This window comes from Tupaia chinensis, unplaced genomic scaffold, assembly GCF_000334495.1.
Source record: "Tupaia chinensis unplaced genomic scaffold, TupChi_1.0 Scaffold000451_2, whole genome shotgun sequence".
In the NCBI taxonomy this organism is placed as follows: Eukaryota; Metazoa; Chordata; class Mammalia; order Scandentia; family Tupaiidae; genus Tupaia; species Tupaia belangeri.
In genome coordinates, this window is record NW_006159958.1 from 1,969,366 (window position 1) to 1,983,928 (window position 14,563).

A 14,563-nucleotide genomic window follows, 5' to 3' on the forward strand; every position below is an offset into this window, starting at 1 on the left:
GTTTTTCCATTGGTTTGGCCCAAAAAGATGGGACATGTGAAAATGGATAGGGCTATGTGTACGTTATAGGTGGGTTTACAGTTTTTAGGGTGGTGATTGAAAAAGGAAGGTTGTTAAGATCAGAAAGGAATGTACTTTAACAGTGATAAAGAGGCTTATTATACATCACAGAGATACTCCAATACTCTGCCAGTGGCAGGATGTAGGAAGAATCCTGTTACCAATGGGTCAAAATGCTCTATTAATGTTTGTGGGCATGGCTCCCTCTAGGCCCTCTAGAAAGGATTTTGGCAAAACAGGAAAAAGCAGACTTCTGTCCCCATCTCTCTGTTGTCCATTACCAAATACGCTGGCAGCAACTTTGAAATGAAAAAGTAAGAAAAGAAAAAAAAAAGAAGCTGAAACTCTTTAATTTTCACTGTTTAAAATCAAACCAAAAACAAACATGAATTCTACTATACTCAGTATCTTCAAAATATATCATTTGGATAAGAGAAGGACTAAGAACAAAAATATGTTTCCTGAGATCCAAACATGTGAGCCAGAGTGCCTCACACGTGACTTTCTGACAGAATTCAGGAGCAGTCAATTACTGGCACTAAACAAAGTTGTGGAAGTCTTCGCCAGGTACTTTAAGAAACTGAGAAGATAATTCAGTAACAAAGCAAAGCTCTTCTCATCCACAGGTGTGTTGGCCAACACCACCTCAATTAGTACAAATTATCTCAGTAGATGTGGTGCTCCATGCACCTGGGACACTGGTGCATCAGGCTGATCTGAGAAGATTTCAGCACACTGTGGTCTCTCAAACTTGCACAACTGATTGCTCAGCTTTACACTGAAGAATTCTTTTATTCCTTCCACAACTTCATTAACAGCATACTCTTCACTCTTGGTGCCTTGAGATTTCTTACGATTTGCATAATCCTCTAAAATGGAATCCACATTCTTCTTGGCAAAAGAGCTGTTCTTACCAGTCATCAATACGCCATGGTTTTAACTCTAATAACGTCAACTCTGATCATGAATGTTTCATCATTTTTAATAGGAGGATCTACCTGGGCCCTTTTCTCCTAAGGAGGCTGAGGTGTTTCACTGGTACTGCTGCAGTGTCATTCCCAGGTTCTCTGGTTTTTGTTTGTTTGTTTGTTTTCACATCAACATTTCCCTGTTACAGGTCAGATGTCTTTCCAGAAGCAGCCCCTCTCTGTAATATGCTCCTAATCACCTTTTTGAAGTTCTGCAGATTGGTGTCTCTTCTCTCTGGAATCCACTCATCCGTTTTTATTCCAACCACTGTAATATATAAAATATTGCACTTGTTTGTCCTGTATGGCAGTTTTTACACATTTTGTTTGTAAAGAAGGTGCCGGTGGGAGTCAGCAGGCACTGTAGTAGTTAAGGTGCTAGATTCCCACATGACCAATCATGATTCAAGTCCCAGACAGGGCAGCTTGAAAATCACACCAGGTGCATGTGCACATGTGTCCAAAATTCTGAGAGAAGTATGGAGAAGAAGGAATTGTGGCATTGCCATCCCTCCAAGGAGTGATTTCTCACTTCCCCCTCTCTGTCTCTCTCTGAGAGACACACACCTTATGGCAAAAACAAACAAACAAAAAAGCCCATAAAAACACAAAACTCACTTACCCTCCTGAAACTAGGCTTCTGACCTAATTGCTGTGCCATTTATAAGTGCCTCCTCCTTCTCTTCCCAATACCACCCTCTCCCACCTGACTCAACCACATTAAATTTCTTACAATTGCTAACTCCATGGTCCAGTGCTCTGGTGGCCTGGGTCTACCTTGCCCACTCAGAGATTCAGCCCTTGTCTCAGCAGGTCTTCTCTCATGAGTGCATTTCTAGGCCCAGGGAGTAACTGGAAATTTTGCCATTCCGTTGCTGAGCACTCTGCATCCAGGGCTTTCCCCATCCAAGAGATTCAGCCCTTGTCTCAGCAGGCCTCCTCTCATGAGTGCACCCCTAGGCCCTGGGAGTAACTTTGGAAATTTTGCCGTTCTGTTGCTCAGCTCTCTGGTATCCAGGGCTTGCCCCATCCAAGAGATTCAGGCCTGGTCTCTGTAGGCCTCCTCTCATGAGTGCACCCTTAGCTCCCGAGAGCAACTTTAGAACTTTCAGCACACTAGCCTGTGCACTGTGCCCAGCATAGCAAATGACTTGATCCTCTCCACTAAATTATATCTCCTAACCTTGCTACCACCTCACTAAGAGCCGAAAGTTTGGTAGAGGAGCCAAGCATCTGGAGATACTCATACTTACTCTGACCAGGGAGACACAGCCCTTCAATAGGAACATACCTGGGAACTAAAGGTGAAATTTCCTCTTCCAGTACTACAGAATCTATTCTAATAAATAGAAAAGTGAATAATACTGCATCAGATGACCAAAAATCAGCACAGAATTTTGAAGAAAAATGAGAAAAGAAGGAGGTAACTCTCCCCCAGGTGAGTGTAGTAACCCTTCACCAACAATGGATAGCACAGAGAAATACACAGAAATGGGCACTAGAGACAAAGTGGAAAGAGATTATGGGAGGGGAGGAGCATAGGATAGGAAATTTGGAGGGAAAATGGAGAGGTAAGACACTTGTAGGAGACAGATAAGGTTTATTATCTATCGATGAGGATGTGTATAATAGTCTCAACTGGACTGGACTGAGGTGTATATCATGCTGGGTAAAGTCTCTTCACAATCCAAATAAGGTATAGAGATTTAATGTATGAATAATAATTTTTTAAAAGTTTCTGGAGCTTTTACTTGCTCTATTTCCTTTATCTATCCCCAGCTTTGTGGAAGTCTTCAGTAGTGATAGATACTAGAAGCTCCCAGGCAAGGGGGTGGCGTTTGAGAGAAACTGGTTAACCAACACAATAGTGCACATTAACAAGTGGAATAGGTTATGAAATAGTATCTCACAGTGGGGTGAAAAATATCACTGACAATTTAATACATAGTTTGAAAAAAAACCAGGAGAACAAATCTTGAATGCATGTAATATATTGCAAAGTTAAATGTTGAGGATGGCAAATATGCTTATGTCCTTGATTCAGTTATTATAAACTATGTATATGCTTTTTAAAAATCATACAGTAGCCCACAAAGATGTATAATGGTTATATGTAAATCAGAAATTACAATGAAAAATAGGTAAGCCAATATCACTATAATCACAATCTGACAGCTTGCTGGAGGGGGCAGAATCAGTTGGAGCTCCTTAAAGTCCCATTCCCAGTGAATTGTTACTATTTGACCTGTCTGCTATTTCTCTGGAAAAACATACTCATAAGGGTATCCTTATTTGACCTGACTCTCAGGTAATCCAGTGCAAACAATCTTTCTCCCAGAGACATTTGTTGAAAAGGTAATTGTTTAGTATCACACCTGCCTGAGGGAGTGGATAAATAGTGAGGCAGGAAATAGGCTACCCAAAAATTTAAAAGGAAAATCTTTCATGAGATTTGAAAAGCTCTAAGATGGTCCTGAAAATCTAGAAGACACTTGCACACATATGGCAGAGCACATGGCCAACTTCATCTGTATACTCAGAAAATACCTGAGAAGACCCTGAATTCTCACTTCTGGCAAAGCTAATAGCTCTGTAAAAGCATGGGATGGAAGTTTTTGCAGAGACTTGCATTGCCTACTTGAGCATTGAAAGTGTTCCCCAACATTCACACAAAGCCCGAGCCTAGATAAGGAGATTCATGGGTTCCCAGAATGTAAAGAAATCTTTGTTCAATCATTAACTGACTACCAAACTAATCAAGCAGAGAAGATGACATAGGGATAGAATTACATGATGGTGACTCTGCCATGGAGGGAAGAGTTATCCTGCTCCCATTACTCTGCTGGTTATTGGCCTAATAGTAACTCTCTTGATGGCCCCAAATTTACTAGGGATTTTGCACTCCCTTTGTTATGGAAAGGGCACCCTTGTTGATTTCTGAGTTGCCTTTGGGATCGTTCTTACAATGTCTCCGAAAATTAGGTCTTAGCTTCTAGGTAGATGGCTGACTCCTTATCAGACTGGTGTTTTCCCTTCATGTTTTCTCTCAAACAGACCATCTCACACTTACAATATAGATAAGCCGAGAATGTTCCAAGCCTTTAACTTTTGCTTCCTTTTTGGGTGAACAATGTCCGTTTTGAATCATTTTTTAATCATTTGCATGCATTTTGCTATAAGCAGTCATGAGAAAGTTGCTCCTCAATGCTTTGCTTAGACATCTCTTCAGTCAAATATCCAGTTTTATTGCTAGAAAGTTATACCTTCCACAAAACACTAGGACATGAACACAACTCAGTCAGGCAAGTTCTTTGGCATTTTATATCAAGGATGACCTTTCTTCCACGATCTAATAAGATGTTCTTCATTTCCACTGGTGATCTCATCAAGAATGGCCATTACCTTCCTATCAAAACTCTGTTCAGGATTACTTAAGTATTCTCTAGGAAGATACAGTCTTTCTCTACAACTCTCCTCTTTTCTTTATGAACCCTTACCAGAATCACCTTTAACATCCCATTCACGGTAATTTTTTTTTTTTTGAGAGATTTTCACTGTAGGGCGTGTGCGCTCGCCAGACAGACAGAGAGAGACAGAGAGACAGAAAGCGAGAAATCACCCCCCAGGGGGGATGGTCACGCCACAATCCCTTCTCCTCCATTCTCCTCTCGGGATCTTGGGCACGCACGCACACGCGCCCGGCGTGAGTTTTAAGCCACCGGGTCCAGGACACGAACCACGGTCGACTACGTGGGAATCCAGCGACATAGCCATTACGCTAACTGCTGGTTCCCCACGGTAATTTTTTAAACTACTATTTATTTTATTTGATTTGATTTATTTTAATTTGACCAGAGAGGGACAGAGTGAGAGACAGTGAGAAAACAAACAGCCAGATCCAGGACTCAAACCATGGTTGGCCATGTGGGAGTCCAGCACCTTAACCACCATGCCACCTGCCAGCCCCACGGTAATGTTTTTTATAGTACATACATCTAAACTCCTGCATGCTATATGCAATACCCAGTCCCAAAGTCACTTCCACATCTTCAGGCATTTATTACAATAAATAGCACTCCACTTTTTCGTACAAATTTCTGTCTTAGTACATTTTGGTTACTTTAGCAAAATCCTATAAACTATAACAGAAATGTATTTCTTACAGTTTGGGAATCTGGGTAGCCTAAGATCAATGTGCTAGCATATTCAGAATAACATGCCTTGCAGCATTCTTTTTAGTAGCAAAGTATTAGAAACGACATAAATTATTTATCATTCTGAAACCAGTTGAATAAACTACAAAATATTCACAAAATAGAGTTGCTATGCAGCTGTAATAAAGAATTAAGTCAGTCTCTGGATTCTAATATGGTGAGATTGTTAGAAAAAAAATGTTAAGTGAAAATGCAAGTTCAAGCAGGAAATAAATTATTCTCCCTTTTTACTGTAAAAATGAGGGAGAAATTAAAGTGTGTGTAATTACTTTGCTACATTTTTCTAAAAGAAATAGTCAAAGGGAAGGTCAGGGACTCATTAAAAAGATGGTTCTGTATAAGGAATTGAAGGAAAAATGTTCCAAGGATCGTTTCATGTCGTTTTTTCTTGGCTTTGGAGCTATGTAAATGTTTTACATATATATAAGAAAAAACTATATTAGAAAGAAAAGCTAGCCCTAAAGTAGAAACAACGTGGCTAATATGAGCACAGAGAGGAGTGTCAAGCGCCTTGAACACAGTATCATGTCTATATATCTCAGTGGGATATATTATAAATAACACAAACACAACAGAAAAATCTTGAATTTCATTTAGTCATTTCACTGTTTATGGTAAGATGATGATGGTGACAATGAAACCATTTTAGGTATGTCATAGCGCTTGGAAGTCACAATGCCCCAGTGAAGCAATTACATTTCTAGCACAGGGGTCTTTGTTTCTAATGATCATCCCTGACTAAAAGTAGGTAGGATTAATCACACTCTTCTTCCCTTTCTATTTTGTCACTTACTGAAGTTCATATTAGATGGTATTGACATTTTTGCATCATCCTCCCCCTCTTAGTTTCTTCTCTCAAATGGTCTTTTGTTTGTTTTGTTCTACATTATGATAGAACGCTTCTGTTTGACCTCCCAACTCATCGGTCTATTCCTTAGCTATGCATCTGCTCTATTCAGGATTTGCGTGTTACTCTCTTTTATCATTTTTGCAATTGGCTTGTTTTTGAGCCACTTACTTCTGTTTAATATGAATTTTTCTTTACTCCATCTGGAGTTTTATTTGCTTGATTCACTGTGCTTCCTCAGATGTCCATTCTGCTGTCTTTCCATTAGTAATTTTATTATGAGCTGGATGTATTGCTTAAGTGCTTGTGAATTTGACTTATGCTTTATTTTTGTGTGTTTTAGTTCTCCCAAAAGCCTGTCTGTGCACATCGCACCAGTGATGCAGGCCAGGGTTGACAAGCAGCTTCAGGAAAAATGTCCGGGATTTCTGGCTGTGGGAGCTGCTTATTTCTCATTGAATTACCATACGTGAAAGATACTGCTGCCTTTTGACCTAAGCATCTACACTCTATGTTCCCACCTGAATGCTAAGGCTGATGCTTTTGCTCTACATAAGAAGAGGAAGTGCTTTTCCTGCTGTATCCCACCCAGCACCCCTTCAGATAGCTATACCCTTTAAACTAGAATATCTTCCTCCTTTTCATGAGTTTTCTCCTTTTTTATTTTGTTTTAATTGCCAGAGAGAGAAAACACCCTACGAATGGGGCCTGGTTATGCCAATCCTTTTCCCTCCATTTCTCCATCCCATCAGGATTTTGGATACACATGCATGCACATGTGGCCAGTGTGTTTTTCAAGCTGGACAAGTCAACATTCAAACGGTAGTTGGCCATCTGGGATCTAGTTCCTCACGCAGTGTTTAATCACGGCACTAGGGAGGTGGCCCAAGTTCTGTCTTTATGTTTTGAGAGTTCCTTTTTCAATCTGATCCCATTTGCCTTCTGACTTTCAGGGACCCTTCAGAGTTTCCACGGAAGACAGACATCTTCTCTTGCTTTCTAAAATAGTTACGCATTTTTTAAAGGATGTATTCTCTTAATTTTCCAGAACTTTGCATGGAGAGCCTGCAGCAAATTCATGTGGTCTTCTTGGTTCAAGATAAGTATTTTTGGGGGACCAGCAGTCGCGTAATGGCTATGTCGCTGGACTCCCACGTAGTTGACCGCGGTTCGCGTCCCGCACCCGGTGGCTTGAAACTAACGCCGGGCGCATGTGTGTGTGTGCCCAAGATCCTGAGAGGAGAATGGAGGAAAAGGGATTGTGGCATGGCCATCCCCCCGGGGGATGATTTCTCGCTTTCTATATATATATATATATATATATATATATCCAGGTAATTAGGCAACATTGACACGGATATCCTTGGGTTCTCATAGGAAAGATATGGAAATTGCAAAATTAGGATCTGGGATATTTCCTGTTAACAATGCTGAGATTGAAGGGAAGAACTCGAGAGGGGTTCATGGTGTTCTTGAACCCACTTCCATCACAGGTTCATCTATTACCCATTGCGGTAACAGTGGGTTGGTTACCATCAGAAAATATTAGTATTTTCTGAAAACCATTCGAATGTGTACTGCCCAGCAGCTAAATCAATTGTATTGATTGTATGATGATAAATGATCCTAAGGCACAAGCCATATGTTACTTTATCAAAAGAAAGCCTCTTTGAGCAAGCTGAAATGAGACTGTTAAGTGTTTTGCAGGTAGGAGCTTTCGAATTACAAGTGGGAGATGGTCGCCCTTGTGGAAAGGGGAAAAATAACTTGCAAACTGATGGGAAGTTATGTGATACTGCAGAAATCACACGTGAGAAGTGATGACGGTAACAAGGATGCCCGTCCCCGTATGGTGGCACAGGCAGTAAGGTGCCACTGTGCAAATGCTGGAGCCACGGAGAAGACCAGGGTCTGGATCCCAGGTTGACCTGAAACTTGTCAGGTGCGCTTGTACCTGTGATCCTGGCTGGCTAGGAGGCTGGGGAGGGAGATCATAGCATGAAGATAACCTACATTTCTCAGACTCCTTTGTGGGTACAGTTCCTTAGTTCTAAAGACAGAATTTTTTATTTTATTTTTTTTGCTATAGGGTGTGTGCGCTCGCCAGACAGAGAGAGACATAGAGACGAAAAGCGAGAAATCACCCCCCAGGGGGGATGGTCACGCCGCAATCCCTTCTCCTCCATTCTCCTCTTGGGATCTTGGGCACACACGCACACGCGCCCGGCGTGAGTTTTAAGCCACCGGGTCCAGGACGTGAATCGCGGTTGACTACGTGGGAGTCCAGTGACATAGCCATTATGCTAACTGCTGGTTCCCAAGACAGAATGTATTTTTTGGAGATTATCTGAAATCAACCACCATGATGGTCTTCCTGATCTTCCCTTGGCCTGTGACATGTGGGTGCGATGGTGCCCATCTGCTTCTCTAAGGACCTGATGTCCTCCTTTTTTTTTTTTTTTAATCCTGTAACTTTTTAAAAAATTATTTAAGGTACTTTCTTCCTTGAAAACACTGGGAGGTGATGCCAGAATCAGAAATGCATTGAACTGAAACAGTGGACTGGTTTTGAGCACAGAACATTGGTTTTAGAAATGTGGTTTAGTTTTGTTGCTGTTTATATAAATATAGGTGGATATATACATACATATACTTTTTTTTGGGGGGGGGGAGAGGTTTTTGCTATAGGGCGCGTGCGTTCGCCAGACAGACAGAAAGAGACAGAGAGATAGAAAGCGAAAAATCACTCCCCAGGGGGGATGGCCACACTGCAATCCCGTCTCCTCCATTCTCCTCTCGGGATCTTGGGCACGCACGCACACGCGCCCTGTGTGAGTTTAAGCCACCGGGTCCGGGAGGCGAACCGCGGTGGACTACATGGGAGTCCAGCAACATAGCCATTACACTAACTGCTGGTCCCCATATACATAATATTTTTATACCTTAAGGTTTATTCTTGATGGCATCTGCCAGATATTTGAAAGGATCAAAAATGAGAATTTTTCCAAAAGCCCTTTAATGTGCCTGATGACTTCATGAGGGGGTTATTACATCCACGTGGTTTTGACACCTAGAAAACTCTAAGTTCTAGAACTGTCAAGTTATTCGTCAAAGGCCCTTCTGCCCTGGAGGGAGCGTGGTGAGGACGTGGTCTGTCCCCTACGGCAAGAGCTGCTGGGTAAGACTGGACAGACGGCGGTGGCCCCGGGATGGCCAAGCCGGAGCCAGCGCGCACCTGTCGGCCCCTGTTCCCTGGCTGCACGCCAGCCCTTGGTCCTGTGTCTGTGGTTTACCAATAAAGCTTCATTGTCAACTGTCTCCTCTGAAACAGTGGCCGTCGTCACCAGGGCCGTGCCCCAAGTGGAGGGACAAGGGCGGCAGGAATCCGGGCCCCAGGGGTTATTTGGGGTCATGGAGCTCCTCCGAGGGCAGCCGTGGTCCTGCCTCTGCTCACCCCGTGGTCGGGGGCTTTTGCGTATGGACAGAGGAGAACGGACGCTGGAGCCAGAGTGCCGGAGCTGGGTGGTGTCACAAACCCTCCCAGCCGGGGACCAGCAGTTAGCGTAATGGCTATGTCGCTGGACTCCCATCTAGTTGACTGCGGTTCGAGTCCTGAAACCGGTGGCTTCAACTCAAGCCGGCTGCGTGTGCGTGCGTGCCCAAGATTCCGAGAGGAGAATGTATAAGGGATTGCGGTGTGGCCATCGCCCCTGGGGGGGGGGTGATTTCTCGCTTTCTATCTCTCTGTCTCTGTCTGTGCAGTGGAGGCCAGTGGGCAGTGTCCTCCCGGCAGGCAAGAGCTGGCGTCTGCAATTGAGTCACTAGGCCATCGAGGGACAGGGAGGCTGGAGGGAGGAGCCTGGCAGAGGCGTGGGAGAGGAGGCTGCGAGTCCGCTGGCCCAGGGCGCGCTGCTGGGCATGGGAGCAGTCCCAGGGCTGGCCTGAGACCCAGACGCGGTAGGCAGCCATCGCCCGGCGGAGTCGCAGCTGTGGGCCCGCCAAGGGAGGCCGGTGAGGCGGTGAGATTGCCACTCCTAGGGACAGGCCTCGGCCTGTGGCGGCTGCAGGAAAGGAGAGCCACGGTACTTTCTGGAAGGACCGTCCACACTTGCGTGGTGTGAGGTCTGGGTGAGGGCACAAAAGACAGTGGAAAGAGAATGGATCAAGACCCAGCTCCCAATCTGGCCCCAAAGACCCTATGGCCTGGCTCTCCCCTGCCTTCCTGAGGCCATTCCGTTGGGTTTCTAGGAAACATCTTAAGTCTATTCACTTGGAAATATTCAGTCTGTGGTCTATTATCAGGACCAAGAAGAGAGATAATGAGGCTCCTAACTAGCAGTGGTCATCAGATTGAAAATGGCTTCCTGAGGTGTTTAGGGAACAAAAATCAACTGACCGTGGGGCAAAGAAGCAAGGGTGTTACCACCAGGGTCTGCACTGCCAGTTCTCACATCAGGTGATCCCAGCCCAGGAACAAGTCTGGAGGAAAACAGTAAACTTGACATTAAAATGCTGAGTTGAATTTTGTAAAGAAAAGCTCAGAATGGAGATACTTATTTTACATAGGTTTGATCAAATACAGACCTAGAATTTGGGCAAGATATTTGGTCTTGGAAAATGGCTTTGAGAATCTTAAGTACATTCAAGTTGAAATGAGAAGAACCCTCATAAATCAGTAAATGACTGGTGGGATTTAGGGTGTTTATTTCCCATATTCATTGTATTTTCAGAACTGTAAGTTGAGCTAACTACTTAACTCTAATTTTTTTTTTTTAAAGACAGTTGGTTCCAGAGTTTAGGTAGTCTCTAAGTAGGAGGTTTTCTCCACAAACCACTCTTAAAGTTTAAGCTACTAAACATGTACTAAGTCCAGAACTTAAAAACAGCAAAAAAAAAAAAAAAAAGAAATGGAAATGAGAAAAGCTGTGTTTCCAGGCATTGTTCAATGTAATTTTCATATACTGAAGGTGAATATAATGTGTGGTGTTCGAGGGAAGGAGCAAGCATTTATTGAGTGTGCCTAGCCTTAGGCTCTGAGTCCTATAGCAATCTTCTCAATAATGCGGCTCTTCAGGAATCATCAATTGATTGGTCCATCCATCAATCATTTAATCAATCAAGTACTCTTTGCACTTTCATTCAATTTGCTTCTCAATGTGTTAAATATGGAATTTTTTGCTCTTTTGGTAAACATTTTATCATCTGCTTCTTCATCTTCTTCATCACTATCATTATCTTCATCATCTTCGATTGTTTCTTCAGTAAAGTATAACACTGCTCTTGGGATTATACATTCACATAACAAGGGACCAAGTTTGGGACCAGCAGCTGGCGTAATGGCTATGTCACTGGACTCTCATGTAGTTGACCGCGGTTCACGTCCCAGACCTGGTGGCTTAAACTCACACCGGGCGCATATGCATGCGTGCCCAAGATCCCAAGAGGAGAATAGAGGAGAAGGGATTGCCGCATGGCTATCCGACACCCTGTATAACCCATAATCGCTGGCCCATCAAAAGAAAAGGGATAATAATCATCAGGATCTGACCTTATTCTATATGCTTTTGCCAACGCTTCATTTGTAAAATATTCACTGGGTTCAAAGTAAAATTCTAAGACAAAATTCATAGACTGTCCAGCATCTGAGAACTTCATTTTAACAATCCTTCAAGTACTTCAGAATAGGTTCATCATGTTCTTGAACCATATCACTGAGCAAGTCAACATTCTAAAAAACAGTCAACCAGGGAAGAGCAGATGGCATAATGGTTACTTCACTGGACTCCCAATGTAGTAGACAGCAGTTCAAGTCCTGACCCCAGTGGCTTAAAACTCATGCTGGGCACACGTGCATGCATGCCCAAGATTCCGAGGGGAGAATGGAGGAGAAGGGCTTGTGGCGTGGTCATCCCTTTGAGGGGTGATTTCTCACTTTCTGTCTCTCTGTGTTTCTGGCAAGTGCACACACTCCTTAGCAAAAATCTCTCTCTCAAAAAAAAAAAAAAAAGGTCAACCAAAATTTAGGAATTCCTTTAGAGTCTTCTTCATCATCATCATCCTTTTTCTCATCTTCAATCTTAGCCTTTTCTTTCAGCTCTTCCAAAATTTCATCTTCCTTATCCAATTTCTGTTTGCATTCTTCGTCTGTAGATTCATAAATTACATTGATGACCTCAAATAGGGGCAGGTAGAGAAAAGCATACTTCCTTTCAAGATCATGAACTTCCTCATAAAATTTGGCTTCTATCTGTGTACATTTGACTTGAAGGTTTACAGAGTTTTCACTCATCTTTTAACTACCATAGGCAAGCTTCAATGGATCCTGCTGGTGTTTCTACCAGATCCTCAAGTCTTTCTTGAAGGGCTGCAAGAATCTGAGGATTTTTTAATCACCTGCACAGTTAGCTGATGCACTTGCATTTTGGGAAGCTCAAAGCTTCATCCAAATGCCTATCTATGACTCTTGACAGTCCTCTCAAGGCAGACAACACTTATCAAAAAAAAAAAAACCTTGATTTTTGTTTCTTCACCAGTTTCTTCTTCTACTTCTTCAACATCACCCAAATCTTGATCAAGTTCATACTGTTCTTTGTTGTAAATGTCTGCCTTGTTACAAGGACTTCAAATATCGGCAGCTCGAACAGAGAGCCAGACTGCTGGAGCTGCACAGGCAGTGACTCAGGGCAGCAGGAGCAGGAGGAATAGGAGGTGGCCCTCCAAGCAGATGGCACCAAAAGAGAATATAAGTCTCTTCCCAGAAAAAGACACTATAGTGTGAATTGACAACCCTTGGAATGGGAGAAAAGTTTTGTAAACTATATCTCAAATAAGGGACTGAAAATCAGAATATGCAGGGAACTCAAGCAGCTTACCTGGAAGAAGATGGGTAACCCAATTAAAAGATAGGAAAATGAGCTGAATAAACAACTCTCTCAGAGGGACATATGAATAGTCAAAAAGCATTTGAAAAAAAATGCTCAACATCCCTCATCATAAGGGATATATAGATCAAAACTACAATGAGATACCATCTAACCCCAGTCAGAATGGGGAAAAAAAATTATAATTGCTGGCAGGGAAGGGGAACTCTCCTACATTGTTGGAGGGAATGTAAATTGGTCCAACTGCTGTGGAGAACAATATGGAGTTTCCTCAAATACCTACCACATGATCCAGCAATTCCACTCCTGGGTATCCACCCAAAGGACAAGAGGACATTCAGTTGGAAAAGCGCTTGCACATCTATATTTATTGCAACATTATTCACGATTGCTAAGACATGGAACCAACCCAAATGTCCACAAACAGATGAATGAATTGAAAAAGTGTGGCACATATACTCCATGGAATACTATTCAGTCATAAAAAGCAACAAGGTCTTGGCATTTGATAGAAAGTGGATGAATATGGAAGATTTATTGCTGAGTGAAGCAAGTCAGGTTATGAAACAGAGACACTGTATGTCTCCACTTAACATATACCAACTGTATAGTAGAGACGGAAAGACTGGAGGACATAAAAGCATTGAAAATTGTTATAGACACTAGGGACAAAGTGGAAGGAGAGTGGGAGAGGAGAAGAGTAGGAAAGGAAAACTGGGAAAAAATAGAGAGGTAAGACATTTGCAGGACACAGATATGGTTTATTATCTGTTGATGATGCTGTGTATAGTATTCTCAACTGGGCTGGACTGAGGTGTATATCATGCTAGGTAAAGTCTTTTGGCAATAAAACTGATTTATAGTGATTGAATGTAAAAATAATGGATCAAAGATCTAAACCTAAGACCTCAAACTATAAAACTACTGGTGGAAAACACTGGGGAAACTCTGGAAGACATTGGGATAAGCATTGCGGTAAGCAAAGACTTCTTAAGCAAGAATCCCAAAGCACAGTCAATAATCCTCCAAATAGACAAGTGGAATTACATCAGATTAAGGACTTTCTGCACAGCAAAGGACACTGTAATCAGTGCGAATTGACAACCCTCAGAATGGGAGAGAATTTTTGTTAACTGTGCCTCACATAAGGGACAGATAACCAGAATACACAGGGAACTCAAGCAGCTTACCTGGAAGAAAATTACTAACCCAATTAAAATATGGAGAAATGAACTGAATAAATAACTCTCTAAGGAAGACACATGAACAGCCAAAAAGCATAAGAAAAAAATGCTCAACATCTCTCATTGTAAGAGAGATGCAGATCAAAACCACAATGAGATACCACCTAATCCCAGTCAGAATGGTGAAGATTAAAAAAACAAATAGTGGGGGACCAGCAGGTGGCATAGTGGTTAAGGCGCTGGACACTCCCACATGTCCAACCGCAGTTTGAGTCCCTTATCTGGTGGCTTGCTTTCCCACTTTCCCTCTGTGCTCTCTCTCTCTCTCTCTCTCTCTCTCTCTCTCTCTGGTCAAATTAAAATAAATGAATGAATAAATAAAATTGAATAAATAATTCTTTAAAAAAAA

At 42.5% G+C, this 14,563-nt stretch overlaps 2 pseudogenes; both read right to left on the minus strand.

Annotated features, from left to right (window-relative positions):
- Positions 1-585: 585 nt before the first annotated feature.
- LOC102488971 (mortality factor 4-like protein 1) lies at positions 586-10,594 on the minus strand (annotated as a pseudogene).
- Positions 10,595-11,205: 611 nt separating this feature from the next.
- The window catches only part of LOC102489385 (nucleosome assembly protein 1-like 1), a 26,336-nt pseudogene continuing 22,978 nt past the window's right edge, over positions 11,206-14,563 (minus strand).